This window comes from Eschrichtius robustus, chromosome 16 (assembly GCF_028021215.1).
Source record: "Eschrichtius robustus isolate mEscRob2 chromosome 16, mEscRob2.pri, whole genome shotgun sequence".
NCBI classification, from domain to species: Eukaryota; Metazoa; Chordata; class Mammalia; order Artiodactyla; family Eschrichtiidae; genus Eschrichtius; species Eschrichtius robustus.
Window position 1 is genome coordinate 89,191,415 of NC_090839.1, and position 13,079 is coordinate 89,204,493.

General features: G+C 55.0%; 1 long non-coding RNA gene across 1 annotated transcript; it reads left to right on the forward strand.

Moving 5' to 3' along the window:
- Window positions 1-1,276: 1,276 nt before the first annotated feature.
- Window positions 1,277-12,066, forward strand: LOC137778327 (uncharacterized). The gene is made up of 3 exons (XR_011076839.1): window positions 1,277-2,836; window positions 4,787-5,031; window positions 9,763-12,066. It is a non-coding gene; the product is annotated as an uncharacterized lncRNA (long non-coding RNA).
- Window positions 12,067-13,079: the final 1,013 nt, after the last annotated feature.

Here is a 13,079-nt window from a genome sequence, read left to right on the forward strand (position 1 = left end):
TGGCTCCCCCCAGGCAACCTCCTCCAGGGATTTTTATCTTTCAGGATAATTTCGTGTTACTTTCCCATCATTTGGCTCAAATGGGTTTACTGGCAGGTCCTTGAGCCCCAGGCAGGCACTGCCCACAGCATCCCCTCCCACAAAGCTCACCTCTGGAGAGATGAGAAATCAAGTGTCTCTTTTTGAGGTCATCTAATAGGCTTGAAACCCAGGGTCTCGCTGGCTGTGTGACTGTAGGCAAGTCACTTAACCTCTCTGAGCCTGTTTCACCTTTTGTAGAAGAAATACAAGTCCCCCATCTCAGGGTTGTCTGAGAGTCCCCGAGGGCATGGAGCTCAGCAGACACTGAGGGTGGTCCCTGGCCACCCTCAGGACCCATTCCAGGCCCCAGGAAGCCCTAGTAAGGGAGACCCCAACCCTCTGGCCAACTACCAAGGCTCAGAGGAGAGGGAGCTGAATAACTGAAGGTTAGGGGTGGGGTCCATGCTGACAGCAGGACTGGAGTCTGCTGAGACGTGCCTGCTGGGATGGGGGCTGGATGGCACCTCCCTCCTGGCTCTGCAGCTCCCCATTCTGACCCGACTCCCGCTCCTACAACTTTGCAGCCTGGAGGCCAGGAAGGGGGCTGGGGTTGGGAGCTCCTGCCTCTCAGTCAAGCCAGGAGTGGGAGCGGGTCCAGGCCTTCCCAGGTGATGCTTTTGACAGATAGAAAGACTGGCGAGCCCAGCTGGGTATGGTGGCAGCCTGGGTTCCTGCATCGGGCTTCCTGGGCTCAAATGCACATCCCTGGTTCGTGATTTTCCCATCTCTAAAAAGGGCATAATGATAGCACCTGCCCCAGGAGAGAAGCTGAGAGGACAGAAGGAGCTGTGAACAGGACCGAGGGGGCTCCCGGGACATGGCACTCGGTTTTCAAACCAGGAAGGTCTTGGGCAAACAGAGACAAGTTGGTGACTCCACACATCAGGCACCTAGAAAATAGTGCCTGGCACGTGGTCAGTGCTCATAAATGCCAGCTGGTCCTGGGAACTGTCCTAGGGACGGGCCAGACTCCCTCCAGCCCCCAGGGTCACCAGGAATCCCCAGGACCCTAGTCCCGTAGTCAGAGCGATGGTGAAGTACAAAGCTTTAGGATCAGTCGGCCAGGACCATGAGCCTTGTGCCGATTTGCTGAATAAATTAAAATCAAATGGAGCAGTGTGGGGGAGGGCACGTAGAAAGGGGACCTTGGATTTCCCTACAGGCGAGGGCAGTCCAGGTCGAGTGAACAACATAGAGCCTGAAGTGTTGGGGAAAATCAGGTTAGTCCTGGGAGTGGGGGCAAGGGGCGGTGTAGGGGTGAGTATATGAAGAGCTGCGGTCTGTTTCAATAGGCATGAAGCTAAATTAGTATATTTAATTTTTTTCTGAACAGACAATATATTCACATAGTTCAAATCTCCCAAACCCTAAAAAGGCTTTTGTCCTCCCCCTCCCCCCATTCCCACCCACTACCTCCATAACTGCTGTTAGTCTGTTTTCCTTTCCTTGAACGTCAAAGACAAGCAAACCTGCATCTGTATTCTTGTAAATCTCTACATCTTTAAACAGTATTTTCAATCCTGCTTTCGTACTTGCATCTGAACCCAGTTTCTGCTTCAGTACGTGAGTGCCTTCCTTGTTCTCTTTCACAGCTGTGTAATATTCCACTGGATGAATGTGCCATTTATTTAACTGCTGCCATATAGATGGACATTTGGGTTGTTGCTATTGACGCCCTGCTTTGGCCAGAACCTCCACCCAAGAGTGATGCCCTCAACCACAAACCAACATGTTTTCATGTTTCTCTTTACCCAGCAGGCACCATGTAAAAAATTAAGGCTGTCCAGTCTTGGCTTGAATGCCTCTGGTGATGGGGAGCTCACTCTGTCCTCTGTCCAAAGCCAATATGGGTGATACGTATTTGCCTTGTTCTAGCTTGGGAGGAGATTGGGGGGTGAGGGAGTCCTGGCCCACAGCAGCTGCTGGGAAAGAGGGGTCTCCTGTGTACAGGGAAAACTACGAGATGGCTGAGTCTCATGACCATAGATCTTTGGATAAGGGCAGAGGGAAGCATCTCAGCTTTTTAAAAAATTATTATTATGATTAATTATTGCTGAAAAGCCAATATAGGAACAAAATCTTAGGTCAGTTTAGCAAAAGAGCATTTTCAAAACTCCTTCCCTGCTCTGCACCCATGTTCCCGCCTCTTCCCTTCCCCAAGTCTCAGTTACACTGGGCACTTCTGTGTCCAGTGCAGTCACACGGTCCTGTCTGCAGGCTCCACCTTGGGTCCCTCTGGGGAAGGACAGGAACACGGACGCTGTGTCCCTGGGCCCCACGGGAACCCAGGCGCCACCTGAGCTGCCCGGAACAAGGGCATGGCACGGGGAGAACGGAGGTGCTTGGCTGGGGCCAGGCCTGAGCCGCTCCCAGGCTGGCCGCCGGGCGCCCTCCTGCCTGGTCTGGGCAGGAAAATGAGGCCACCAGGAAGGGCTGCTCAGCTAGCCCTGAACCCAGTTCCCCGAGTGAGGATTCTGAGCCACAAAGACTCAGACTCCTCCCCTGTCCAGCAGGCTTGGAGAATTCCCTGTGCCCACCCACCACTGATGGGCAGGGGCTTCCTGAAATGACATCCTGGGGTGCATCCCAGCACAAAAGCCAAGGAGCAGAAGCTGGAATCAGGAGGCCTTGACTTGGCTCCCGGCTCTGACACATACTTGCCATGGGACCTTTGATAGGTTACTTCACCCTCAGTTTCCTCATCTGTCAAATGGAAATAATAATACATGCAGAGTTCCTCGTGGACAACACAGAGGTAGGTATAATAATGGTACAGTGTTTGTAAAAGCAACAAACGAATGTCTTTACCTGTCAGAAACACTCCCTAAAGGAACCTCCCTGGTGGTCCAATGGTCAGGACTCGGCACTTTCACTGCTGAGGGCCCGGGTTTGATCCCTGGTCAGGGAACTAAGATCCTTCAGGCCATGAAGAAACACTCCCTATGAAATGACATGATGCCTGGGTTTTGCCTTAAACTATTCCAGACAGGGTGGTGGGTAGGTGGGGTTGCCTTCCGTGAGTCTCTCTATTTTTATTTTTTGGTCACACCTCGTGGCCCTGACCAGGGATCAAACCCGGGCCCTTGGCAGTGAAAGTGCAAAGTCCTAACCACGGAACCGCCAGGGAATTCCCGAGTCTCTCTACTTTAATAAATGTTTGGACATTTCCATAATAAAAAGTTTTGGACAAGCACACTAAGAATAAAAATAAAAAATAAAATATCCCAGTCCTCCCTTCCCCCCCAAAATAAAGAGTGGTGGTGGGGAATAGATAGGATGTAATGATTGTGCCAGCAGTGACGGCACGAGAAGACACAACATACTGTGTTTTTTATGTCTGCCTGAACGTGTTCATAACAATAATGAACCCTGACGTTCTGACCCTGTATTTCGCCTGTGCCTTAGTCCTGTCCTGTGTGTGCTGTTGCGTTGTGTTTGGACCTCATCCTGCCAGCCCTCTCTGTACCTTTATTCAGAAATGTATTATGTAGGTAGAGATGGAGAGGTGATAGGTAGATGATAGATAGGTAGGAGATATTGATAGATATTTAGATAAAGAAGTGCATAGCTTTATTTCTGAGGGTTTTGTTAATTTCACTTTTTTTTTTTTTTGGCTCTGCATCTTAACTTACATCCCTTGATGACTTGTTCCAGTGAACGCCCCCCACCCCCTCCATCCCCAGGGCTGTTTCCACCCCATTCTCTCTGGCATGTGGAAGGTCATCAGATTCCTACCAGGCTGTCATGTTGACCTGACGCTTCAGGCTTGATCCCAGGGGCAGATGCCTGCCTGGACTAGCTAGGCCCTGACCTGTGCCTGTCCCAGAGCTGAGCCCTCTCACCTGGGCTGGGGCAAAGCTGCGCTGCCCAGTGTCTCCGGCACCTCGGGCTCCCCATGGCTTCTCCTCGAGGAAATCTTCCGAAGCCCCACTTCTCCCAGCCGCTGAGACCCGGGCCCCAGCTCCCACCACTCCTGGGGTCGCTGGTGCTGGGCTCCGGTCGGGAGGCGGGCATTAAACCACTCACAATCACAGGCGCTGCAGGCACTGTGCCGAGGGTTTTATCTGCTTTAACTTTCCGGCAACCGGGTGTCATCCCCACTTCACGAATGAGGAGAAGTAGCCTGAGCAACGAAGAAAACCGAACAGAAAGGAGATTGGTGCCTGCCGGGGACTGGGGCCCAGGGAACGGGGAGTGACTGCCTAATGGGGACGGAGTTCCTTTGCGGGGTGGGGGGACGACAGTGTTTCGGAACTAAGTAGAGGGACTTCCCCGGCGGTCCGGTGGTTAAGACTCCACGCTTCCACTGCACGGAGCGAGGGTTCGATCCCTGGTCGGGGAACTAAGATCCGACATGCTGCGCAGCACAGCCAAAAAATTTTAAAAATTAAAAAAAAAAGAACTAAGTAGAGGTGGTGATTGCACAACATTGTGAATGTATATACTAAATGCCACAGAATTGTGTGCTTTAAAATTTTATGTTATGTGAACTTTATCTCAACTTTAAAAAAATCAATCAAAAAAAAAAATCAATCAATCTTGGGGAAAAAAAGAACATAAGCAAATCACGCAGCTAGGAGTGACAAAATCAAGCCTTAGACTGTCTCCCATTGTCCCCCGCCCCGCCCCCAGCACCTCCCACTCCTTCCTGGGGCTCCCCCTTCACACCAGCTTTGCAGTCTCACACCCTCTCTTTGCCCGCCAGGATCTCGATGCTAGAAACCTCCTGTCACACCTGACCAGGGCTGCCGGCTTTCAGGGCATGGGCCCTGCACTTGGTCTTGACTGTTGTCCAGGGACCAGGATTTGAGACCCCTCGAAGCTTCAGTTCCTCGTTTGCAAAAGGACAGGATGTGACATCCTGGGAGTTTCCCGCCAGCATCACTTAGAGCCATAAACAGGGGGCTCCCCGTCTTCTCTGAGCCTCACTTTTCCTTCTCTCAAAAGGAGGTAAGTGTGTCCCAGGCGTGTGTAAGGAGCCAGAAGGGCCATCCACGTTGCAGATGCACAGATGTCGACAGCCCAGCCCCCATAGATGACCGGCCTCAGGGCCCAGAGCCTGTGAATGGTGTCTTTGTTGTTCTGCCCCTGTGGCCCCTCGAGGCAGCCTGGTACGGCCTGCATCCCTGCATCCCTGCATCCCTCGCATCCCTCACTAGTGCCCTAAGTGGGAGGTACCGATGGACAGCTGTGCCTTCCAGGGCCACGGGCCACACCCCAGCACTGTCGGGTCAGAGCCAAGGAGGGCAGGACCAGCTGTCACCCCATCACCCCGTCTCCAGAAACATCTCTGCCAATCTGGGTTCAGGGCCTCCAGGTTACAAGTAGGGAAACTGTGGCCTGGACAGAACAGCGAGGCTCTGGTCCAGCTTTTAGGAGGGACATGCAGTTCTCAGGGACCCACTCTGTGGCTCTTCTCAGATTTGCCAAGAGATCTGTGACACCCCCTCCTGCCCCTAAATTGTAACCCTTCTAAGTCAGGAACCAAACCTGTGGGTGCCCACAGCGTGGCCCACGTAGTGAGCTGTCCTGGGCGGTGGGGGAGACCCCAGAGCTAACCGTGAGGTCCAGGAGGGCCCCCAGGAGGAAGTGATGGCCACGCTGGGTGAACAGGAATTCAGCAGGGCAGAGCCAGGCCGGCTGGAGCAAAGGTACAGAGGCTGACCTGCCCCATGTCTGTTACCGAAAACGTGTCCCTACAAAGCATTTCTATTTCTGTCATCCTGGACCATGAAGCCCTGATGGGAAGGCCTGGATTGGCCTCAGCGGGCAGCTCAGAGGCCGCACCTGGCCATCCACCTGACAGTATGGCCGGTGCTGGACCAGCTCTGAGGCCCGAGTGTGTTTTGTAAAGTGAGGCTGTGGCGGCAGTTGCTTGGCAAGTGCCTGGCTAATTAAGAGGGCATTAGCACCCTGGGCAGAAGCCCTCTCCTGCCAAGACGTCCTTGCCAGGAGCAGGGCCGATTCCTGGCCATGGAGAGGCCTCTGGCCATGCCAGGCCTCAGCTAATCCCCACCTGGCCGCCTCCCCGCTCCTACTCCTGAGCGCCCGCGCCCGACCTTCGGGGCTCCCCCCCGCCCCTCCACCAGTGCCCGTGCAACCTCCACAGGACAGGCCAGCCTCTGGCCTCAGGCCTCAGGCCCCGTCTGTCCAATGGTGTGTTCATCCATCCTCCCCGAGCCTGCACGGAACCCTTGCTACATAACGCCCATAAGTCCGGGGGCATCACGGTCACCTGCGAGGAACACGGTGCCCGCTCTTCCCCCACCCAGCGGGCTCTGAGCACTATTCTGATTGATTTCTTTTTTTAATTAATTTATTTATTTGTTTTTATTTTTGGCTGCGTTGGGTCTTTGCTGCTGTGCGCGGGCTTTCTCTAGTTGTGGCGAGCGGGGGCTACTCTTTGTTGCAGTGCGCGGGCTTCTCATTGCAGTGGTTTCTCTTGCTGCAGAGCACGGGCTCTAGGTGCGCGGGCTTCAGTAGTTGTGGCACGCAGGCTCAGTAGTTGTGGCTGGCGGGCTCTAGAGTGCAGGCTCAGTAGTTGTGGCACTCGGGCTTAGTTGCTGCGTGGCATGTGGGATCTTCCCAGACCAGGGCTCGAACCCGTCTCCCCTGCATTGGCAGGCGGATTCTTAACCACTGCGCCAGCAGGGAAGCCCTCTGATTGACTTTGATGCCTGGGGGGCGGGGGGAAAGAGTGCCGAGCGCCTCCACAGGGAAGGCAGCCTCGCCCGCCTCCTGCATTAGCCCCAACTCATCCACTGGGGCTGCCAGGCGGCTTCCTCCGCGGCAAAGCTGGCGCTGCCTGCCCCGCAGCTTAAAGCTCTCTCACGGCTCCCCAGTGCCCAGAGCCCTTGGTGGTCCAGCCTCCGTCCATCTCTCCTGCCTCGCTCTCCTCCCCTCCCTGTTCTCCACCTGCAAACCCCTGCTCATGCAAAAGACCCGCCTCAAACATCCCCCATCTCCTCTGGGGAGGCCCCCAGTGTGTGTGGGGGAAACTCTGGCCCTGTTCCCGCAGGTCCGGGCGTCCCAGGGGTCAAGGCAGGCATCTTTGTGCAGTGATGGAAGCGTTCTGGAACCTGCTCTGTCCGATACGGGAGCCTCAGGTCACGCCTGTGGCTGCGGAGCATTTGGAATGTGTCTTGTGTGACTGAGGGACTTTTCATTTTGCTTCACTGTGCTTCGTTTACATGTAAGAAGCGCAGGTCTGGGCACTTCCGCAGCCCGCGCCACCCCGCCCCGCCCTGGGAGGCTAGAGCAGAGTTTGGAGCTCGGAGGGATATCCCATGAGTTGACAGATGTGACAACAAGCGTCCAGTGCCTCGGCCAGTTGTTGGTGACTTGCATCTTTTGCCCTCCCCTGCACCGGCGGCCAGGGCTGTGTCTCCCCACCCCCGACTCCAGTGCCACAGCTGCAGCACCCATGTCAGGCCCTGCACAAACCCCTGACACATGCATCCCTGAGGCCCACCCAGCAGCCAGGCAGCCCCAAGCAAGACAGAGGGACCCAGAGGCAGGAGGGGTGGTGCAGCCTGGACACCAGACCCTCCCTCACCTTCCCTGCTGCCCAGGCCTTTCTTGGCTCAATCCTCCGCGGCCCGGGGAGCCTCCCAGACTCCAGACCCCAACAGTTCCACAAGTGGGCACGTGGCCTCCAACCAGCACTCTGGCTGCTTCCCCGAAAGAGCTTGGGGTGGAGTCTGCATGGCATTTCGGGAGCGCCAGCTGTCTGGGGAATTCCAAATGCTCATATGGGGAAGGGGAACCTTTCACTACATGCCTGGCTCAGGGGTCCTGCCAGCCCCTCTCTACCCCACCCGATGCATGTCCAGCCCCTCCATGAAGCCCACCTGCTCTCCTCAACCTGGGGTCTTCTCCCAGGGCCTCCGTGTACAGCTGGGGTGGGGGGAGAGCCAGCTCAAGCCCCCTTAGACAAGCCCTGTGCCCCAGCTTGGGGGCTGTGTCAGCCTGGAGGAAAAGAGGCTTTTATTCTTGCCAAAAGCCATAGCCTCCAGCCAGGGCACTTTTTAGCCACCCAGATGAGCACCTCTTTCTAATTCACACAAAGGCTCTATGCAGGCCAGCAGGCTTCTGTCCTCACCCATCTTTCCCTAGGCCATTCATGGATCCCTTTGGAAACACTGTCTTTCAGTCATGAAATCTTCACGGCAAAAAAAACACAAACAACCAACCAAAAAAACTGGGAGTTCCCTGGTGGCCTAGTGGTTAGGTTCCGGGCTTTCACTACCATGGCCCAGGTTCAGTCCCTGGTTGAGGAACTGAGATCCTGCAAGCCTTGCAGGGTGGCCAAAAAAAAAAGAAAGAAAGAAACTTGACTCAACTGGATAAATATCAATAACAAGTCCAGTAGTTATGGCAAGAAATAAGAAGCCCTGAAGAGGGGAGTTTCCTGGGTTGGGTAATTCTGATAATAGCTGGGAAAGGACCCTGGAACTTCCCCTACTCCTCTCTCTACCATCCTTAATGAGTCAGCTTTACTCTCAGGCTGAGCCCCTCAGAGTCACAAAATGGCTACCAGGGTTCCAGACATCACATCTCCCCAGCATCATCTAAACTAGGCTTTTGACAAACCCCTTCTCAGTATCATGTTTTTAAATGCATAAGACAGAATACGTGGCATTACAAAGGAAGCCAATTACATTGAAATTGTCAACCTATTGTTTACTTGTGATGTGCTAATATGGGCTTTCTTTTAATACATTAAATAATACCTAGTGGTGGATTTAAGAACTACCATTACTTGAGTCCAAACGACATTCTGAAATTTCTGCAATAGAGGTACTATGTTCTGAAACCCTCGGTGACAGTGTTGGTGGCAAAGCTACAAGCCCGTCTGGGGTTTGCTGTTCACAATCCTAAAGGAGGGAAATGCTGAACTCAGTGACGATCAGGATGTGATTGTTTTCTTATCCGAGTTCAGAGACTCCAGACTCCCTAACTCCAGCAGCTCTCTGTGGAAGGCTGTTTTTATAAATAGAAGAAACCTTTCCCAGAGCCCTCCTGCAGACCTTCCCTCGCTTCTCTTAGCCAAGCTGACAACGTGCTTCTCCCCAAATCCACGCCCCATAGAATGACTATATGGTCCAGCAATTCGACTTCTGGGTATAAGCCCCGAAGAACTGAAAGCAGGGACCTGAACAGGTATTTGCACACCCATGTTCACAGCACCGTTTACTCACAGTAGCCAAAAAGTGGAAGGCACCCAAGTGACCATTGACAGCTTTTTTTTTTTTTTTTTTTTTTTTTGGGCCACGCTGAGTGGCTTGTGGGATCTTAGTTCCCTGACCAGGGATCGAACCCGTGCCCCCAGCAGTGGAAGCGTGGAGTCTTAACCAGTGGACCACCAGAGAAGTCCCATTGACAGCTGAGTAGATAAACGAAATGTGGTCCATCCATACAATGAAATGTCATTTAGCCTTAAAAAGGAATGAAATTCTGACACCTGCTACAACGGGGATGGACCTTGAGGACAATATGCTCAGTGAAATGAGCCAGACACAAAAGGACAAATACTGTAGGATTCTGCTTATATGAGGTCCCTGGAGGAGCCACGCTCAGAGAGGCAGAAGGTGGAATGGTGGTGGCCGGGGGGTTGAGGGAGGGGAAAAAATAAAGAGAACTTACTGCTGCCTAACCTTGTGACTTTCTTTGACACCACAGTAAGGAAGATGGCAAAGTTCTGGAACAGGACCGACACGCAGATGGATGGAATAGAAGATTGAGCCCAATTGACTTATCCAGTCATTTGATTTTCACCAAAGGTGCCAAAGAAATAGAGGTCGGCACACGGACGGGGCAACAGTCTCCGAGCAGGGCTGTGGGCAGCTGCAGCCACCGGGGTGCAGGCCCTTGCTCATCCTCTAGCTTCCTTTCTCTCTTGAGCCTCAGTGTTGTCCTCTGTGAAATGGGTACCATACTGCCCACCTCAGAGGGCTGTGGGGAAATGTCCTGAAAAAGATATGTGTCCACGGGAGCCTGCAGGGGAGGAGGAGTTCAGGGACCACCTGGGGTTTGGTCTGGGGTGCACGGGGGCGGGGGAGACAGGGTGGTAGAGAGGCCGGAGCCTGCAGGTCTGTGCTCAGGGTTTATTCTGAGAGTGCTGGGGAGCCATGGAAGGTTGCAGTGGTAGTGTGGCGTGCTCCTGTTGACACCTGGGGAAGACAGATGGGAGGAGGTGCTGCGTGCAGGAGGGTGTCAGCATGATGGGGAGTGGGGGGCCTCGGAGCCCCACATCCAGAGGGTCACGAGGACCAAGCAGGGCCCAGAGGATGTGCTCAGAAAGCAGTTTCTGTTTTGGGGGGAAGAACTTTGACACCGTCTGAGGGGCTGGAAGGGGGCAGCATGAGCAGGACCAGACAGGCCCCTGGGGGAGGGTCACAAGCCTGCTCAGATCAAGGCCTCCTCCAGCCCCAGCCTCTCCACACTGGCCGGGACCCCACGGTTCCTTCTGCCTCCCCACTGCCGTCCCCAGACTCCCACCGCCCTCTAGCCGCCACCCCACCAGGCGGTGACCAGCAGGAAGGCAGCGGAGGGGAAGACAGGGGTGCGGAGGCTGGGAAGTGCCCTCAGGGTGCACTTCCCTCCCAGCAGCTCTGGCCGGGCCCTGGCAGGCATCATGCAGTGGCCAGAGGGCTGCAGTGTCCCTTGCCTTGTCTCTGGCCTAGTTATGGATTTTTTTATAAAACCTGTGCAAGGCAAAACCCTAACAGGAATGCCTTAGAAGCCAGTGTCTCCGGGCACCCCAGGGTCTGCGCACAGTGGTGGTGGAGCTGATGGTGAGTGTCACTGAGGAGCCAGGCTCAGAGCACCTCTGGGGGCAGAGGGACGGAGGCCCCTCCCTACCACCCGCCGTGCCCCCCAGCCCTGGGTAGGAGGGTCTCCGTCCACTCTCAGCAGAGCCTCTTCAAGGAGAAGGACAGTGGGGCTCAGAGAGGTGCAGTGACTTGCTCAGGGATGCCCAGCTAGTCCAGGAGGGGTCCCGAACCTGTGCTCTGTGAGGAGACCTCACTCGCTTGCCCCCAGTGCCTCAGTTTCCCCTCTGTTCCCAGATGAGTGCTGCTCCAAGGGCCCCCCACAGTCTCCGTGGATGGGTTTCCTGGGGCTGCCATAACAAATTACCATACACTAGTTGGCTTAAAACAACAGGAATTTATTTTCTCACAGTTCTGGCGTCCACAGGCGGAAGTCAAGGTGTCGGCAGGGCCGTGTTCCCTCCAGAGGCTCCAGGGGAGGCTCCTTCCTGCCTCTTCCGGGCTCTGGTGGCCCCGGGTGTTCCTTGGCTTGTGGCCGAATCACCCCATCTCTTCCTCTGCCTTCACAAGACCTCCTTCCTGGCATCTCTCTGGGTCCCAATCTCCCTCTCCTTTCTCTTATAAAGACACCAGCCAATGGATGGAGGGGCCGCCCCCGACCCAGGCTCTCATCCGAGATCCCTAAATAATGACACCTGCCAAGATCCTATTTCCTATCCTAAGGTCACATTCTGAAGTTCCAAGGGGAAATGAATTTGGGGGGGTGGGGTCACAGTTCAACCCAGTCCAGTTCAGATGTGGGCCTCGCTCAGGTGCCCCTTTCCCTCTGCAGCCCCCGGGAGCCCCGGCATCATTCCCGCCTCCTGTGGGCTGCTCCAAGGCAAGGACCCGGCTGTCGTGGTGGCCACAGCATCTTTGTGCTCCGTCCAGAGTCTGGCTTGCTAAATTCCCCATGAGGGTGCAGCAACTCCACCACCACGATGACCCACAGATGGGAAGGAGCACTTGCTGGGTGACTCCTTTTAGGAAGTTCAAGAACAGTCAAAGCTAGTCGGGGAGGTGCTGGCCAGGTGGGGCTCCAGGGGGCTTCTAGGAGCTGGAAATGTTCGGTATCAGCCACAGATGTAACTTTAAATGTTCCAGCAGCCTCATTAACATGGTAAAAATAAACCAGTGAAACCAATTTTAATAATATATCTTATTTAACCCATGAGTATGCCCCAAATATGATCATTTCAATATGTAATCAATATAAAAGTTACTGAGAAATTTTTAGGTTCTCCTTTCCCTCCAAACTAAGCCAACTGGCCCACCTCCACTGCACCAAGCCGCACCTGGCCCACTCCCACCACAGGCCCATCCTGGGCTCCACAGGCTGACATCCTGGCTGGACACGTCTCAACAGACGCAGACTTGTACTCAAGGTAGGTGCACTTTGCATTTGAAGAAAGAGAGAGAGAGAAATAGAGGCGGGGGGGGGGGGGGGGCGGTGGAGGGAGGGAGGAAGGAAGAAGTTGTCCTTGAGTGACTGAGTCCCGGAGTCAGGACGGGGGCCCTGGTGAACCGACCGGGCACAGCCTTCGGGCCTCCCTTCCACGAAGGTGCAGAGTAATGGGGACCAGAGGCCCTGGAGGCTGTGGGGGGCCATCCTTGGGGAAGCCCCCCTTCCTCCAGGCAGCGGCCGGAGGCTGTGATTCCACTGGGCCCCCACCCAGCCCCTTATCTCCCTCAGCTGGCAGCCCATTGTCTTGGAAGGAAGGGAAGGGCAGAGGAGAGGCCCGGAGGCCCCTGCCCTGCCCCACCCTCCCCCAGGCTCGCCCACTCCACCCCCCTCACCCCACCCCGTTCCAGCTTCCCCACCTGTCTCTGCCCCGGACCGGCCCCTGGAAGCCCCAGACCCCCTCCCAGGACAGCACGAGGATGAGTGGGGAGGACCCTGCATCACGTTAAACTGAAAGGAATTGCGGTCCTTAAAAACTGCACGCTTGGCATGTTTTCAAGATAAAGGGAGAAACAGAGAAGATCTCTTCCTTCCTCTCCCCTTTGCCCCTTCTTTCATTTCCCTTCTGGAACAGCTGAGTCCTAAAGCCACTGGCTGGGGCAGAGCAAGGTGGGCTTCCAGGCACAGGGTGGAGAGGGCTCCCATGGGGGGTGTGCAGGAGTGGGGTGGCCGGCTTGGGGACATGAAGCCAGGTGGCAGAGGGTGGTGTCTGTACCCTGCATTGA